The sequence below is a fragment of the Sparus aurata genome, chromosome 6 (genome assembly GCF_900880675.1).
Source record: "Sparus aurata chromosome 6, fSpaAur1.1, whole genome shotgun sequence".
In the NCBI taxonomy this organism is placed as follows: Eukaryota; Metazoa; Chordata; class Actinopteri; order Spariformes; family Sparidae; genus Sparus; species Sparus aurata.
The window spans coordinates 35,553,247-35,566,679 of record NC_044192.1 but is presented as its reverse complement, the minus strand read 5'-3'; positions in this window follow the sequence as shown (position 1 = coordinate 35,566,679).

Sequence of the window (13,433 nt, the reverse complement as noted above, 5' to 3'; positions counted from 1 at the left end):
TATCAAGTTCATTCTTGACTGTTCTGATTGTAGGCATAAAAATTAAGTCTCCTCAGGTCCTCAACGTTAGGTGACACTTAATGCCAAGATAAACAAAGCCTGAAGTGGCCCATCTGAACTGAAAATTCATTTCTGAGCTTGTGCTTGTCCTTACTATTCCTGATGAATTCCGCAAGTGGCTCTAAAGTGAGCGCACAAAGGAGGGGGGAGAGCAGGCAGAACCTGTCTTGTCCCTCTACCGAGCAGGAAGGGAGAAGAACGCATGCCATTGGTCAAGACACAGGCCTCTGGTGAATGATAAATAAGTTTTATCCAATTTATAAACTCCTCTCCTAATCCAAACCTGCTCACAACATCCCACATGAACCTCCACTCGACCCTATCGAAGCCTTTTCCGTGTCCAATGAAATAGCTAGTCCCTGGTGTCACATCTCCGAGGAGTACTGTGCCACATTAAGAAGTCTTCTCACATTAGAGTACGAGAACCTCCCCCAGGTAAAGCCTGTCTGATTGACATTTATAAGTGAAGGAAAATAATTCTCCAGTCCTCTGGCCAGCACTTCAGTATCTTGCTGTCCACATTTATAAGGCTGACAGGTTTATAAGAACCACACTCATCTGATGGTTTATTTTTCTCAGGATTAAAGAGATATTGGCTAAATTAAGAGAGGGAGGGAGACATCTATTCCTGAAGGAGTCCAATAACTTATTGGTCAGAGGGCCCACCATGACTCTGCTCATTTTTTTATAATCCTCCAGCACATAGCCATCCGACCTGGTGCTTTCCCACTTGCAAGTGGGCGAATAGTATCCGGGACCTCTTCCCTGGTAACCGGGCTATTCAGGAGCTCCCGTTGTTCTTTTGTAAGAGGGGGGAGATTGATTTGATCCAGTAAGGATTTTCTTAGTTCATCCAATGTATTGCATTCGGTGGAATATAACTTGTAGTAGAACTGTCCCATAATATCTTATAATTTTTTTGGATTCATGATGTTTAAGTGATGATAATTAATTTCTGCCCTTTGTCAGGCGGGCAAGAAGTTGGCTAGGCTTTTTGCCGTGTTCATATAGCTGTCTATATCTGTCTGGCAAAAAGGATAGAAGCCTCTGCTTTGCTTGTTAAGAGTTGATTAAGTGCCGATCTTGCTGCTTCTAAGTTTTAAAGATTATGTTTACATGGAGACCCTTTAAACTTGTTCTCTAAATCCTGCATCGAATTTTCCAATTCCAATTGCTTCCTGATTGTATCCCTTATATGAGCTGCTGTGTAAGATATAAATGGACCCCTCATAAATGCCTTAGCCGTTTCCCATAACAGGGAAGGATTTATACCTGGTGTGTTATCTGTTGCCATAAAATGTTCCCATTGCTTCTCCAGAAAATCCAAAAAAGGGGGGCTACTTAAAGTGTAGTCTTTTGCCGTTGGGTTTATAATTCTCTAAACGTCAAAGAGACCCAGATCCGCACACAGCTCCTTCAGCCTTGATGTCTTTTTTGATATAAAAGCAGGTTTTGATGAAGATTGGTCAACACTAGCACCCTGAATACAGTTAAAGTCTCCTCCGAATACTGTGAAGGGGGTTATGCAGCTGCAAGCAGTCCAGAAGAGAAAGAGGGCTCAAATGTGTTAGGGCCATAGACAGAGCCGATGAGGATTTGCTCCCCATACACTCAAAAAAATGATTCTTGCCCCCAATAAACATAAAGCAATACGTTTAATTAAAATGTAACTGAAATATGAAAATGTAAAGTTTATTTATTCAAACAAATAAACATAAAGTAAAAATGGTTAGTTTAAACTGAATGTTAACAAATTGAGTAAACTTTATTTGACTTATTTGATCATGGATGTATGGACTCGATCCCAAAAGGCAGCTATGCGCATGCGCGAGAGTAAAAGGAAACGTCATTTCGTCACAGTAGTCAACTGATGTGAAGGCTACTCTGAGTCTGAACCCTGACCCCGGACTTGGCATACTGAGCAGGACCAGAACACATTCAGCGGGTCTGAGCAGGACAAATGTGGAGTGAAAGCTAGAAGGTAAGTAATGTTATTTATGAAGTATGCTAAGTTTAAATGTGATGAAGACGAAGCTTCAACACTGGTGAACATAACGTTAGTCATGCTAGTTGTGAAATGCGCCAATAGCTACATTAGCATTAGATAGCGACACAGCAAAAAAACAACATTGGTTGTGGTACTCTGCGGTACTGTTAACGTTGGGCCAATGGCTGCTGCCTCTCAGGCTGCATCATACCAATACAGGCCGATGCACCTTATATACATCTTAGTCGTTTGTTGGCACCTGCTGCTCGGGCTCGGCAGTTGGTACTAACGTTAGCAGGGTAACGTTACCCGCGGGGACTTATAGCAGTGCATGTACTATGTATTAATGTGATCATCGCTTAAATGTTGCAGCTGGTAAATGTGGAGCTAATTAGAAATGTATTTATTTATATATATATTTTATACTTTACTTAAGACACTGCTGGGTAGCTTGTGAATTTACTCCTGGGGACCAATAAAGTCTTATTGATATAATATATCAGAATATATTTATTAATCATATTTTGTATTGTTAATCTGAATCTGCAAAGTAACTTGAACTAAAGCAATACTTCCTACTAAGATATAGTAGAGTAGAAGTATAAAGTAGCAGACAATAAGTACATAAATATGTACAAGTACCTCAAATTTGTATTTAAGTACAATACTAGAGTAAATGTACTTCACTCGCTGGCTTGTTCTACAGCAGGCAAGCCAAACTACATCCAGACTATGACAATGTTAGAATTTCTTTAATATAGTAAATGTAAGAGCTTAATGTTAACTTAAGATCATATTAAGACAGTTACGCAATCACACACACATCCCTGTTTCTCATCCTGGTTGGAAACTAACCTTGTAATATATTTCCATTACTTCCAGGTACAACATCATAGGGCCAGATCAACAAAGTAGCTCACATCTTGTATGGGGCAATCTTTAGTGAAGTGTCAATAAAGTAACTACAGGGGTGAAAATAAGAGGGCTATGAACAATGTCCTGGAAAATGTTTTGAAAAGTGGAGACTTGTTATATTATGCCTTCTTTTGCAGAGTGAGGACATTGACTGCATCCTTAGAGGTCTGTGTGTCTACCCCAATGAAGACAGCGACACTGTCATTAAAGAGTACTTGGTTAGTAATGGCATTTTACTGTGAGCTTTCAGCAATTAACTTGTAATGTTTTCAATTTCAAACTGGTAAATATTAGGGATGGGCATTTCAAGCAAAACTACTATTGGATAATCACAGGGAACTAATCGATTAGTTCCCCCCCCCCGCCGCCGCCGCAGCATAGACAGAAAGAGACCCACGTTGTGAACTCTTGCTCAACAAATGCCATCAAACTCCGAAAACCCTCACCTTCAACGAAACTGATGGGGAGCATGTCTTTTGCAATCATCTTTGAAATGAGGGACGCTGTTTGCTCCGCGCATCTGGCATCACATGTTCTTCGTCTAGTAGTGAGATAGCTGGCTATTGACTGTTGCTGTGACGACGACGGGCCTCCACTTTCTATCGGGTGCTTCGCTCTCATGACTGTGCATGGTTGACGTGGACTTTTGATATGCAAGCTTTGCCTCACGGAGATTACACTGCACCTATGTTATGTTTCATTTGTTTTTTTTAAATAGTTCCACACAGAACTTTTTGATGGCTGCAGCACTCTCTCCATGGCTGTGTCCGAAATCACTCACTACTCACTATATGGTGCTCTATATTAGGGCTGAAACGATTCATCGAGTTACTCGATTAACTCGATTATAAAAATTCCTCGAGGCAAAAACTCTGCCTCGAAGCCTCGTTAAATTCCTATGACGCGCACTATACGCGCAGGGATCTGATTGTTCCACACGGACCATTGTTCAGGAAGCACACCAGCGCGTCATACATTTTGAATTTAGCTGGCTGGCACAATTTAGCTCTGTAGTTGTAGTGATGTCGTGATGCGGTTTGACTAGATATGATATTTAGCTTTGATGTTTTTAACCTCTTCAACCCGAGCTGCGCATGTTGCATTATACATGCGAGCATGCTAACCATGTAGCAACATATTAATGCAGCACACCAACTTAACGGAAAGAAGCTCGGCTAAACGCTCATAATAATCATTTTCACCTAATCGAAACTCAATTCCGACACCAAGCAACTAAAGGAGCACGTAGAAAAAACACGCTAATGGCGCATGTCCGAAGAATCGCCGTTACTGATTACGCTACTTCATGCTAACGCTACATACAGCATGTCATATGAAAGCTGGGACTCTACAAATTTCAACGGTATACGTCTCATCACTCTGCGCCCAAAACTCACTGAAACAGCCGCCGAAGAAGAGCAAAAATAAACATCACTTTATACAGACATGATCATGAATTACGTGCTACATTGGCTGTTTTGTGATTATAAACTCTGTTTGAGTGCATTACACCTCCTCCACCGGCTAATCCAATGTGTCTGTGTCACTCTGAAATGATTCCTGACAGTTCAGGATAAGTTTTGGTTCCAGGAGGACACGTATAATTAGGAGTAGGTAGGACCCTAGTCTTCCCACACAGTGTATTTGCCTCCTTGTGATTGGCGGATTAGTGTGATTATCATGGATTTGGGGACTGAAGACTGAAAAAGTCTTATTTATAATTTATTTATTTTATTTATTTATAATTGTTTTATTTACATTTATTTTTTCATAAATTGTACACATTGTGTACCTGTTTGGCTTGATATTTTATATTCATTCTTTGTTCTCAGGTGGGTAATTTGCAGAAGGTGCAATCCTTTTTCTGTAATGTTGTATGAAGAAAACAAAACCAAGGCCAAATGGCCTTTACTATTTAAGTTTGTATTCACAGTTTTACATGTTATACATGTTTTACAGTAAGTTGATTTAACTGTACTGTTGTTTCATTATTGGCACTGGCACTTAATAAATGGGCTTAGTTTTGGAGCCAAATGTTGGAGTTGGAATGAATACCTCTGTTTTTTTGAGAAATGCTTGATCATTTTACAGCCACATCATTTTCGTTATGCATTATTTGTTTTGGTTGTTTAAAAATGCAAAAAAAAAAATTCTCCGATTACTCGATTAATCGATCGATAAAGTGCTAGATTAATCGATTACAAAAAGAATCGATAGCTGCAGCCCTACTCTATATAGTGACTACGCCATTTTGTAGTGCTGTCCGAATGTCTAGTGGGGAATATTATACTCTATATAGTGCACTCAAAGTATCACACAATGCATCTAGTGGAGCAGATTATGACATATTTCAAGAGAATCGTTCAAATTGGTATACAAGCATGAAACTCTCTAAGGGTCACATTTTGGGAAAAAGGCATTGGCCACCCAAAAATTCAACATGGCGGCCATTTCTATTGAATCCTTACATTAACTTTTCAAATGGTGATGCTATCATCAAATTTGGTACAAATATTCTTCAAGGAACATTCTCATGGAAAAAGGTGTGTGCCACTCAAAAATTCAAGATGGAGACCATTTTCAAGGTGGCCACCATTTCTGTCAGAGCTCAATTTAGTGTGTTAAGGAAGGTTTTGTTTAATAGAGTGAACGTCACAACCAGGGCACACTGGTGACTTCACTGCTTTTACTTACACTGTAGTTCTTGACTAGCAGTAATAGTATAGCTAAGTTTAGTGTCCCAAATGCTGTCTACCAGCCCCTCATCAATTAGCTAGTAATAGATGTAGTTAGATAGCCACACCTAAATTGACAGGTTGTGCCAGCGCGTGAGAGCCGATCCAAGGGTAAGCGTGGCAATACATGACTTGTTCATGTATGCTTACCTGGAAGGTGTACAGAACACGGCACTTAAATGATACTGGATGAATGATTGGGCTAGGTGTAGGTGACCCGAACCTAGTTGTATCCCATACCTGAATGTGTACTATGTCTATGATTGAGGTGCCTTGCAAACCTGGGACATTTTTCCTGAGGCCTCTCTCATCTTCAGCAAACTAAGTCAATACCCTCCTGTTCTGACTGATAGTGACCTGGAGATCCTTGAGAAGTTTGTGCTCCTGCTGTATGATCGATCAAGCACAGCTATTAGTGTAGATGAGGCTAGACTTGACATGCTTGCCCGAAAGCAGAGGCCATATGAAGCCATTCCTCCAACAAGAGCAGCTCTGCTTCAACACACTAAACATGCTGCATATCAGGCAGGCTGCATATGGGGTCAAGCAACCCAGTGTCAGCCAGAAGCAGAGAGTCCTGCTGACTGGGGATGGAAAAAGCTTGGTGAACAATGGGGGGTCTTCTGGACAGCAAATGCACCAATTGCACAAAGTTGTGAACAACTAGCCACGTGTGGCTGCAAATCAGAGTGCCGTGGAAGATGCAAATGTTTGAGATTGGTTTCACTTGCAATTGCAAATGTGAATAAAAAAGTAAGTAGCCTTGCAGTGGGCCGAGAGCCAATTTCCCGATTCTGGACCTTGATGTAGCCCAGCGGTTCCCAAACTTTTTTTGCGGAGCACCCCCTTCTACATCATAACCGGGCCATATAAACACTCATGTTTAATCATGCGCAAATAAACAGAACACGCATGACGATAACAACATCAACACAGTTTCAATTTAATACAACAAAGTTATGCACAAGCTTTACAAACAATCCACAACATTAAAGAGCATGGGCTCAGAAACAGATATAAACAAATAAAAACGAGGACCAATATGAAACGTTTCAAGTGCAACAATAAAATCACATACGATCCACAAAATAAGTAGCAAAGAGGATAGGCTCGAGAGATCGAGAGAGAGAGAGAGAGAGAATTCCCAGTAGGCCTATATTTGTAGCAATAATATCAATACCGACAAATACTTACCCATATTAATGCGATGGATAGGCTTGCATCTTGGCACAAAGCTCTCCGAAGTTTGGCGCAATGGACGACAGTTTAAGCCTCAAATCCTTCTCAACAGCATCCAGTCTTTGCCGATGTTTAGTTTTAACTGCTGCCATAGCAGAGAAACCAGCCTCACAGAGATAAGTTGTGGCGAAGGGCATCAAAACTCTCAAGGCTTGCTTTGCCAGGACTGTGTACGATGTCAGTGACTCAGTCCAAAAATCCACAAGTGGCTTTCGTTTGAACTGCAACTGCAGGGCTCCATCAGATGACAGCTCGATCAGCTGCTCCTGCTCGTGAAATGACAACTGTGGGACGGGCAGGGAAACTTAAAATGGACTGCGAATCCAAGCGTGAGATGTGTCCATCGGTGGGAAGTGTTTCCGTAGCTGCTTGGCAAGTTGGTTGAGGTGCTCAATTATGAGACTTTTCACATGCTCACCCAGGTTCACGTAATTTTCCCCCAAGAACTCGTGAAGCGTAGAGAAACACAGGTGTGTGTTCCCACTCGCACAACTCGCCCAGAACCGTAGCTTCTTGATCATTGCCTCAATCCTGTCTTGTGTGTTGACCACAGTTACACTGACTCCCTGCAGACTTAGATTGAGTTCATTCAGAGCTGAGAAGATGTCCGCTAGATAGGCGAGCATCTTCAGAAAATCTTCGTCATGCAGACTGGAGGCCAAATGAAACGGATTCTCCTCAAAAAACTGCTGCAGTTCGTGCCGGAGTTCAAAGAGCCTTGTCAGCACTTTGCCGCGGGACAGCCAACGCACCTCTGTGTGCAGCAGCAGTGATTTGTGTTCGCTGCCCATCTCATTACATAACAGTGTGAATATTCTTGAATTTAGCGGGCGAGCTTTGATGAAGTTCACCAGTTTGACTGCGTCGTTCAGCACTGCAAGTAGATCAGCTGGCATGTTTTTGGCTGCGAGGGCCTCTCTGTGAGCACTGCAGTGTAACCAGCTGATGGATGGACAGACTCTCCTAATATGAGCTATAAGCCCCGTGTGTTTCCCCGTCATTGATTTTGCCCTGTCGGTGCAAATTCCCACACAGCGCTCCCAGTCGATCCCATTGGTCCTCATAAAAACGTCAGTTAAATTGAAGACTTCCTCTCCTGTTGTTCTGGTAGCAAGAGGCCGACAGAACAAAAAATCTTCTTGTACCGTTCTTTCAAAAAGGTAACGGACATACACAAGAAGATTGGCCAGATTTGCAACATCTGTAGACTCATCTACTTGCACAGAGTAAAACTCACTTTTCTTCACACGGCTGACCAGTGTAGCCAGGATGTCTTCAGACATGGCATCAATGCGGCGCGACACAGTGTTATTGGACACAGGAATCATGTCCAACTTTTTTGCCTCTTTCTCTCCAATCATACACTCCACCATCTCTTTGGCCGCTGGCAAACACACGTCTTCGGCAATTGTGTGCGGCAGTCCCTTTCTCCCTCTGTAACGGAGCAGATATGAAGCCCGTAATGCGTCTTTCGTAGACCCAACGCATGAATGAAAGTGCATTTGTTTTTGGCTTTTCTGCAACTCCTCCAACTTTGTTTTGAAAAATGTAAGGGGCTTTTGACTTATATTGCCATGTTTCGTGTGCAGGTGACGACGGAGATAAGAAGGCTTCAGACAGCTGTTTGCTAGAACCTCACTGCACACCACGTACTGAGGCTTTGGGCAATCTGTATCGCCGATCCAAGTGAAGCCCAGACCCAGATAATTTTCATCATATTTCCGTTTTTTTTCCCCCATCTGGTGTTCACTCTCATCACCTCTTTTTTGCCATCTCCTTCCCTCCTCTTCCGTTTCCTCCGGCGCATCAATTCCTGACTGCCGCTCATTTTCTTCTCCCTGAGCCGTTCCTATTCTCTCCGTCTCTTTTGCCTCCAAATCCTCACTCTCTCTTAGTCCCTCTCCTCCTTCATGACCAACAACTTTGTCATGAGACGTCCCACTTGACAGTTTCCCTGATTTCAGCCAGTTAAGCATATTTGAAAGAATGAATGAAACGAGTTGGCGCGCATATATCCAAGCCTACAGTGAGTAGAAGAAGACAGCGGCTGTCTTCTTCTATGTTTATATCAAAAACTAATGAATTATAATTTTTTTGATCTAAAATAAAAGGGATTACAAAGGAAATGTTTATTGTTCATGTTTTTTTATTGTAAACCTATGGAAAAATTCCACTTATAAACAACACTGTGCGTTCAAACCGAAAGTGCACAAAGAGGAAAAAGATCCCGGAAGTCATTCATTGTGTATTGGGAGCCAGGCGGACAAGGAGGGAAAGGTGGAAAAGGCGGAGGTGGGAGGAAAAAAAAATAAAAAATTAAATCCTCCAACTTTATGTAATGAGCTATGACGCGTCTAGGTGGAAAAGGGGGGAAAGCCATGCGATAACCAATGGGGATGTCTTGTTCTGCTGTCGTCCCTCGGTCAGGTCGGTCCAAGAGAAACACCCGCGTAACTTTGGTTCCTACCAAACATTGGTTCAGAGATGAGAATACTACTGACCATGGGTGCAAAATCCAGCTGCTGACTCTCCGCTGTCACACAACGGATCCCCCGTGACCAAAGTGTCAGTTGAATTTCAGAAGAGCCGGAATTCAACACTACTAGAACGGCCGTAAGCGGTCATTTGGACCGCTAGATTTAAACTCTATAATCTGTCAGGTAAATACCCAACTGAGTGATGAATGCATTCATTGTGTCATGATATTTAAAAAAAAAACAAAAAACAAAAACGAAATAACGAATTAACACCAAAGTGTACATTTTAACAAGTTTAATTATAATTAAACTTATTAAAATGTAGACTTTGGTGTTATTTCATTTTTTAAATGTATAGCCTATTTTATCAATATTCATATCATGCACATATTAAACCGTAATTATTGTATATTTACACACGATTTTAATAGAGAAAACTCAGAACAAGAAAATTAACTATTAAAAGTAACTTATTTGATTATGAAACATTTTATTGTAACACTTAATAATATATATAGGAATAAAATAATAATAATAATCGAAAAAGCTGGAAACAAGCTGATCCAAAACTAAAAAGAGCCACATTTTTAATTAAAAAAAAAAAATGCTAATTCCTGTATATATTATTAAGTGTTACAATAAAATGTTTCATAATCAAATAAGTTACTTTTAATAGTAAATTTTTTTGTTTTGAGTTTTCTCTATTAAAATCGTGTGTAAATATACAATAATTACGGTTTACTTTGTGCGATGATATGAATATTGATAAATATATACATTTAAAAAACGAAATAACACCAAAGTCTACATTTTAATAAGTTTAATTATAATTAAACTTGTTAAAATGTACACTTTGGTGTTTATTCGTTATTTCGGTTTTTTTTTTTTAAATATCATGACACATTGAATGCATTCATCACTCAGTTGTGTATTTACTTGAGAGATTATAGGGTTTAAATCCAGCGGTCCAAATGACCGCTTACGGCCGCATGTTGAATTCCGGCTCCTCTGAAGTCCAGTCAGAAAACATATAAATTGTCCGGATCCAACTCTAGGGTTGTGGAAAGCGCATTGTTATGCCCTAACCAAGATATCGATCATTAAGATTAATTGGATCAGATCTGACTGGAATTAACCCGCCACAGTGGTAAACTGATTCAGTTTACCCGCCAGCACACAAACTCACCCGCATTTGGCAGTTGGCAGGTTTAATTTCCATCCCTGTTATAAACGCTGCAGTTTTACTGAACAGTAGGCTAATAGACGGCTCTGGTAATATCAGTGACGCATAGAGGGGGAAAGAATAACACTGATGTTGAATTTGCAACAATTATTCGACTCAGGTGACACTATCAGACAATTATATTTGGATTTTTTTATTTATTTATTTATTTTTTTTCAAAGCACATAGATCCGGGGCTATTCCCAAAACCCAGGTCTAACGACGCGCCTCAAAACCCGGGATGAAAATGTCACAAACTTCGCCAGCTTCTCTGTGAATTTTCTGGCATCTTTCTGCCAGTGAAGTTGTTGTGGCGGAGGAAACGATTCAGCCGACCAGCACTCGCGGCAAACTCCTCATCTCTGCTGTCACTCACGGTGGCGTAGGCTACATTTGTTTCGCCCTGATCATCATGCGGGACACTCTCTCGTGGCGTACCCGTTTGCTGATCACCCATCCCTGCATGTTTATCTCAGGCTCCTCGCTAGACTTCTTCCTGCCTCCAGCAGGCAGCCTGGCCCTGTTGCTGTCCTCCTCGGACAGACGCTGAAGCTCACTTTGATTTTTTTCCCCAATCTCTCACTCTCTTGGGGTCGACAGAGAAACGTCTAGGCGCAGCAGAAATAAATAAATAAATGCATGAATTAATAAAAGTAAAATAAAAAACGGCCGTACATCGGCCCATTGGCCCACCGGGAAAAATCCCGGTACTCCCGATGGCCAGTAATAGCACCCCTGCAATAGCAGTTCTCTCCAGTGGCTGTGTGTGTGTGTGTGTGTGTGTGCGTTATCAAGTTACTGTTCAACAAGTAACTTTCCGTGATCAACGATGTTGGTAAATGGATGGGCTGTGCTACAGCAGTAGTTGCGTGGAGGTGTGTAACGCAAGTGGCATGCGGGCCCTTTAAATTTAGAAGCAAGAACGAACAGGGTGACTAAGCGACTTAGGTGGAGTGGACAAGGCGGACAAGGCGGATTTTCCTCTTTGTGCGCTTTTGGTCTGAACGCACAGACACTGTGTAATATTTTTACACCAGACCACCATTACATTTTTCATCTCGCGCACCCCCTGGTGGCAGCTTGCGCACCCCCCACACTTTGGGAATCCCTGATGTAGCCTATATGCAGGGACGGACTGGCCATTGGGCAATGTGGGCAAATGCCACTGCGGCCGCCCAAATAAATAAATAAATAAATATAAAGCGGAGCGGCTGCATCAATATGCGGCCGGACATGAATAAATAGGCTAAATAAATAAATAAATATAGCGGGGCGGCTGCGTCAAAAGGCGGCCGCAAATGACTAAATGAATGAATAAATGGCCAGTGACTCTCATGGGCCATTCGGGCCAGCCGACAAATCACAGAACGGTCTCAAACTCGTTTCTCCCGGCTGTTTCGAGCGTCAATAACGTTTTTTAGCCAAAGGGAAACTAAATGTTTGTATCCCAATATACTAACTAGTGGATGATCTAATCAGTATTTATATGCCACATACGAGTCTCTATATCACAGTCATGGTTACCTTCTACAGTCACAAACTTTTATATCACTCTGCATTGTTTTGTAGCGAAATGTCTTATTCAGATGTTCAAAAACGTGCATGGTTTGAAATAAAACAAATGTACCTGCATTTTTTTATTTGAATAGTTGTTTGCAAAAGTTAAATTGAACAATGCCTTCTGGGAATTTCAAGACTGAATCGAGTGGACCGTCTGAGTGTGGCTGTTGGAAGTTGGAGGTTGGAAGCTGGAAGTTGACTGAGTTTAAGCTAGCAAAAAAATGAATCGAGGTATCAAGCGACACAAGGTGGGAGCGGAGAAAAAGAGAGAAATCTCAGAGAGCACTGTTGGTTGACGGTGAAAAATGCTGCAAACCGACTGATTTGTTTTTAAAATCAAGTGCAGCTTCAGCTAGCACTAGTGCTAATACTGCTAGTAACAGCACACCAGGGAGAAAGACGGTGAGGAATATGAGCAAGAGGAGGATGAAGAGTCAGACATGGATGACTGCGTGACGGTAAGACACGTTTTTATTATGGAGCGGCTGGCTCTGATGATTTATTAATGTGTTTTATGTATTGGGGTGTAGTTGTTTATAGCTTGGGAATTTACGTTTACTATGACCGGTGCTATCAAAAGTGCCTGTTCTTTACGTGCGTTAAAAAGTGCGCGTGGGCGCGCGCACCCTCCTTCCGTGGGCCGCTGGTGGGTGAAAATGCCAGGGCCGTTTTTTGTTCCCAGTCCGTCACTGCCTATATGTACACCTTCCTGGATATGTTGCCCCCAATACAACACTTGCTGACTGCCAAGCAGGGAGGCATTGGCTACCATTTTTAACAGTCTTTATTATGACTCGGCAGGGCACAACCTCTCAATCTCAGGTTGGACATCTAACCACAAGGCCTTTGAGCTGGTAAAAATGTGAATAGAACTTATGTTTTTTTTTTTTCAATCCTTCCTTTTAACTCAGTCCCAACAGAGTACACTATTAAAGCAACACCCACCTTAAAAAAAATGAATCTTGAATTTTTGCGATTGCCTTTTTCTCAGATTGTGGCCGTTAGAGTATTTTTGCTAACATGCATGTGTGCATCAGTGTACATACTACCGAAATGACGGCCATCTTGGAAAAGGTCTCCATCTTGAATTTTTCATTGGCCATCCAATTTTTCCAAAAAGTGGCCTTAACAGAGTATTTGTGGCATATTTTCTGTATCACTATTTGGAAACAGTGGCGATGAACATAGGACAGGAATGGCAGCCATCTTGAGAAATGGTTTCCATCTTGAATTTTTAC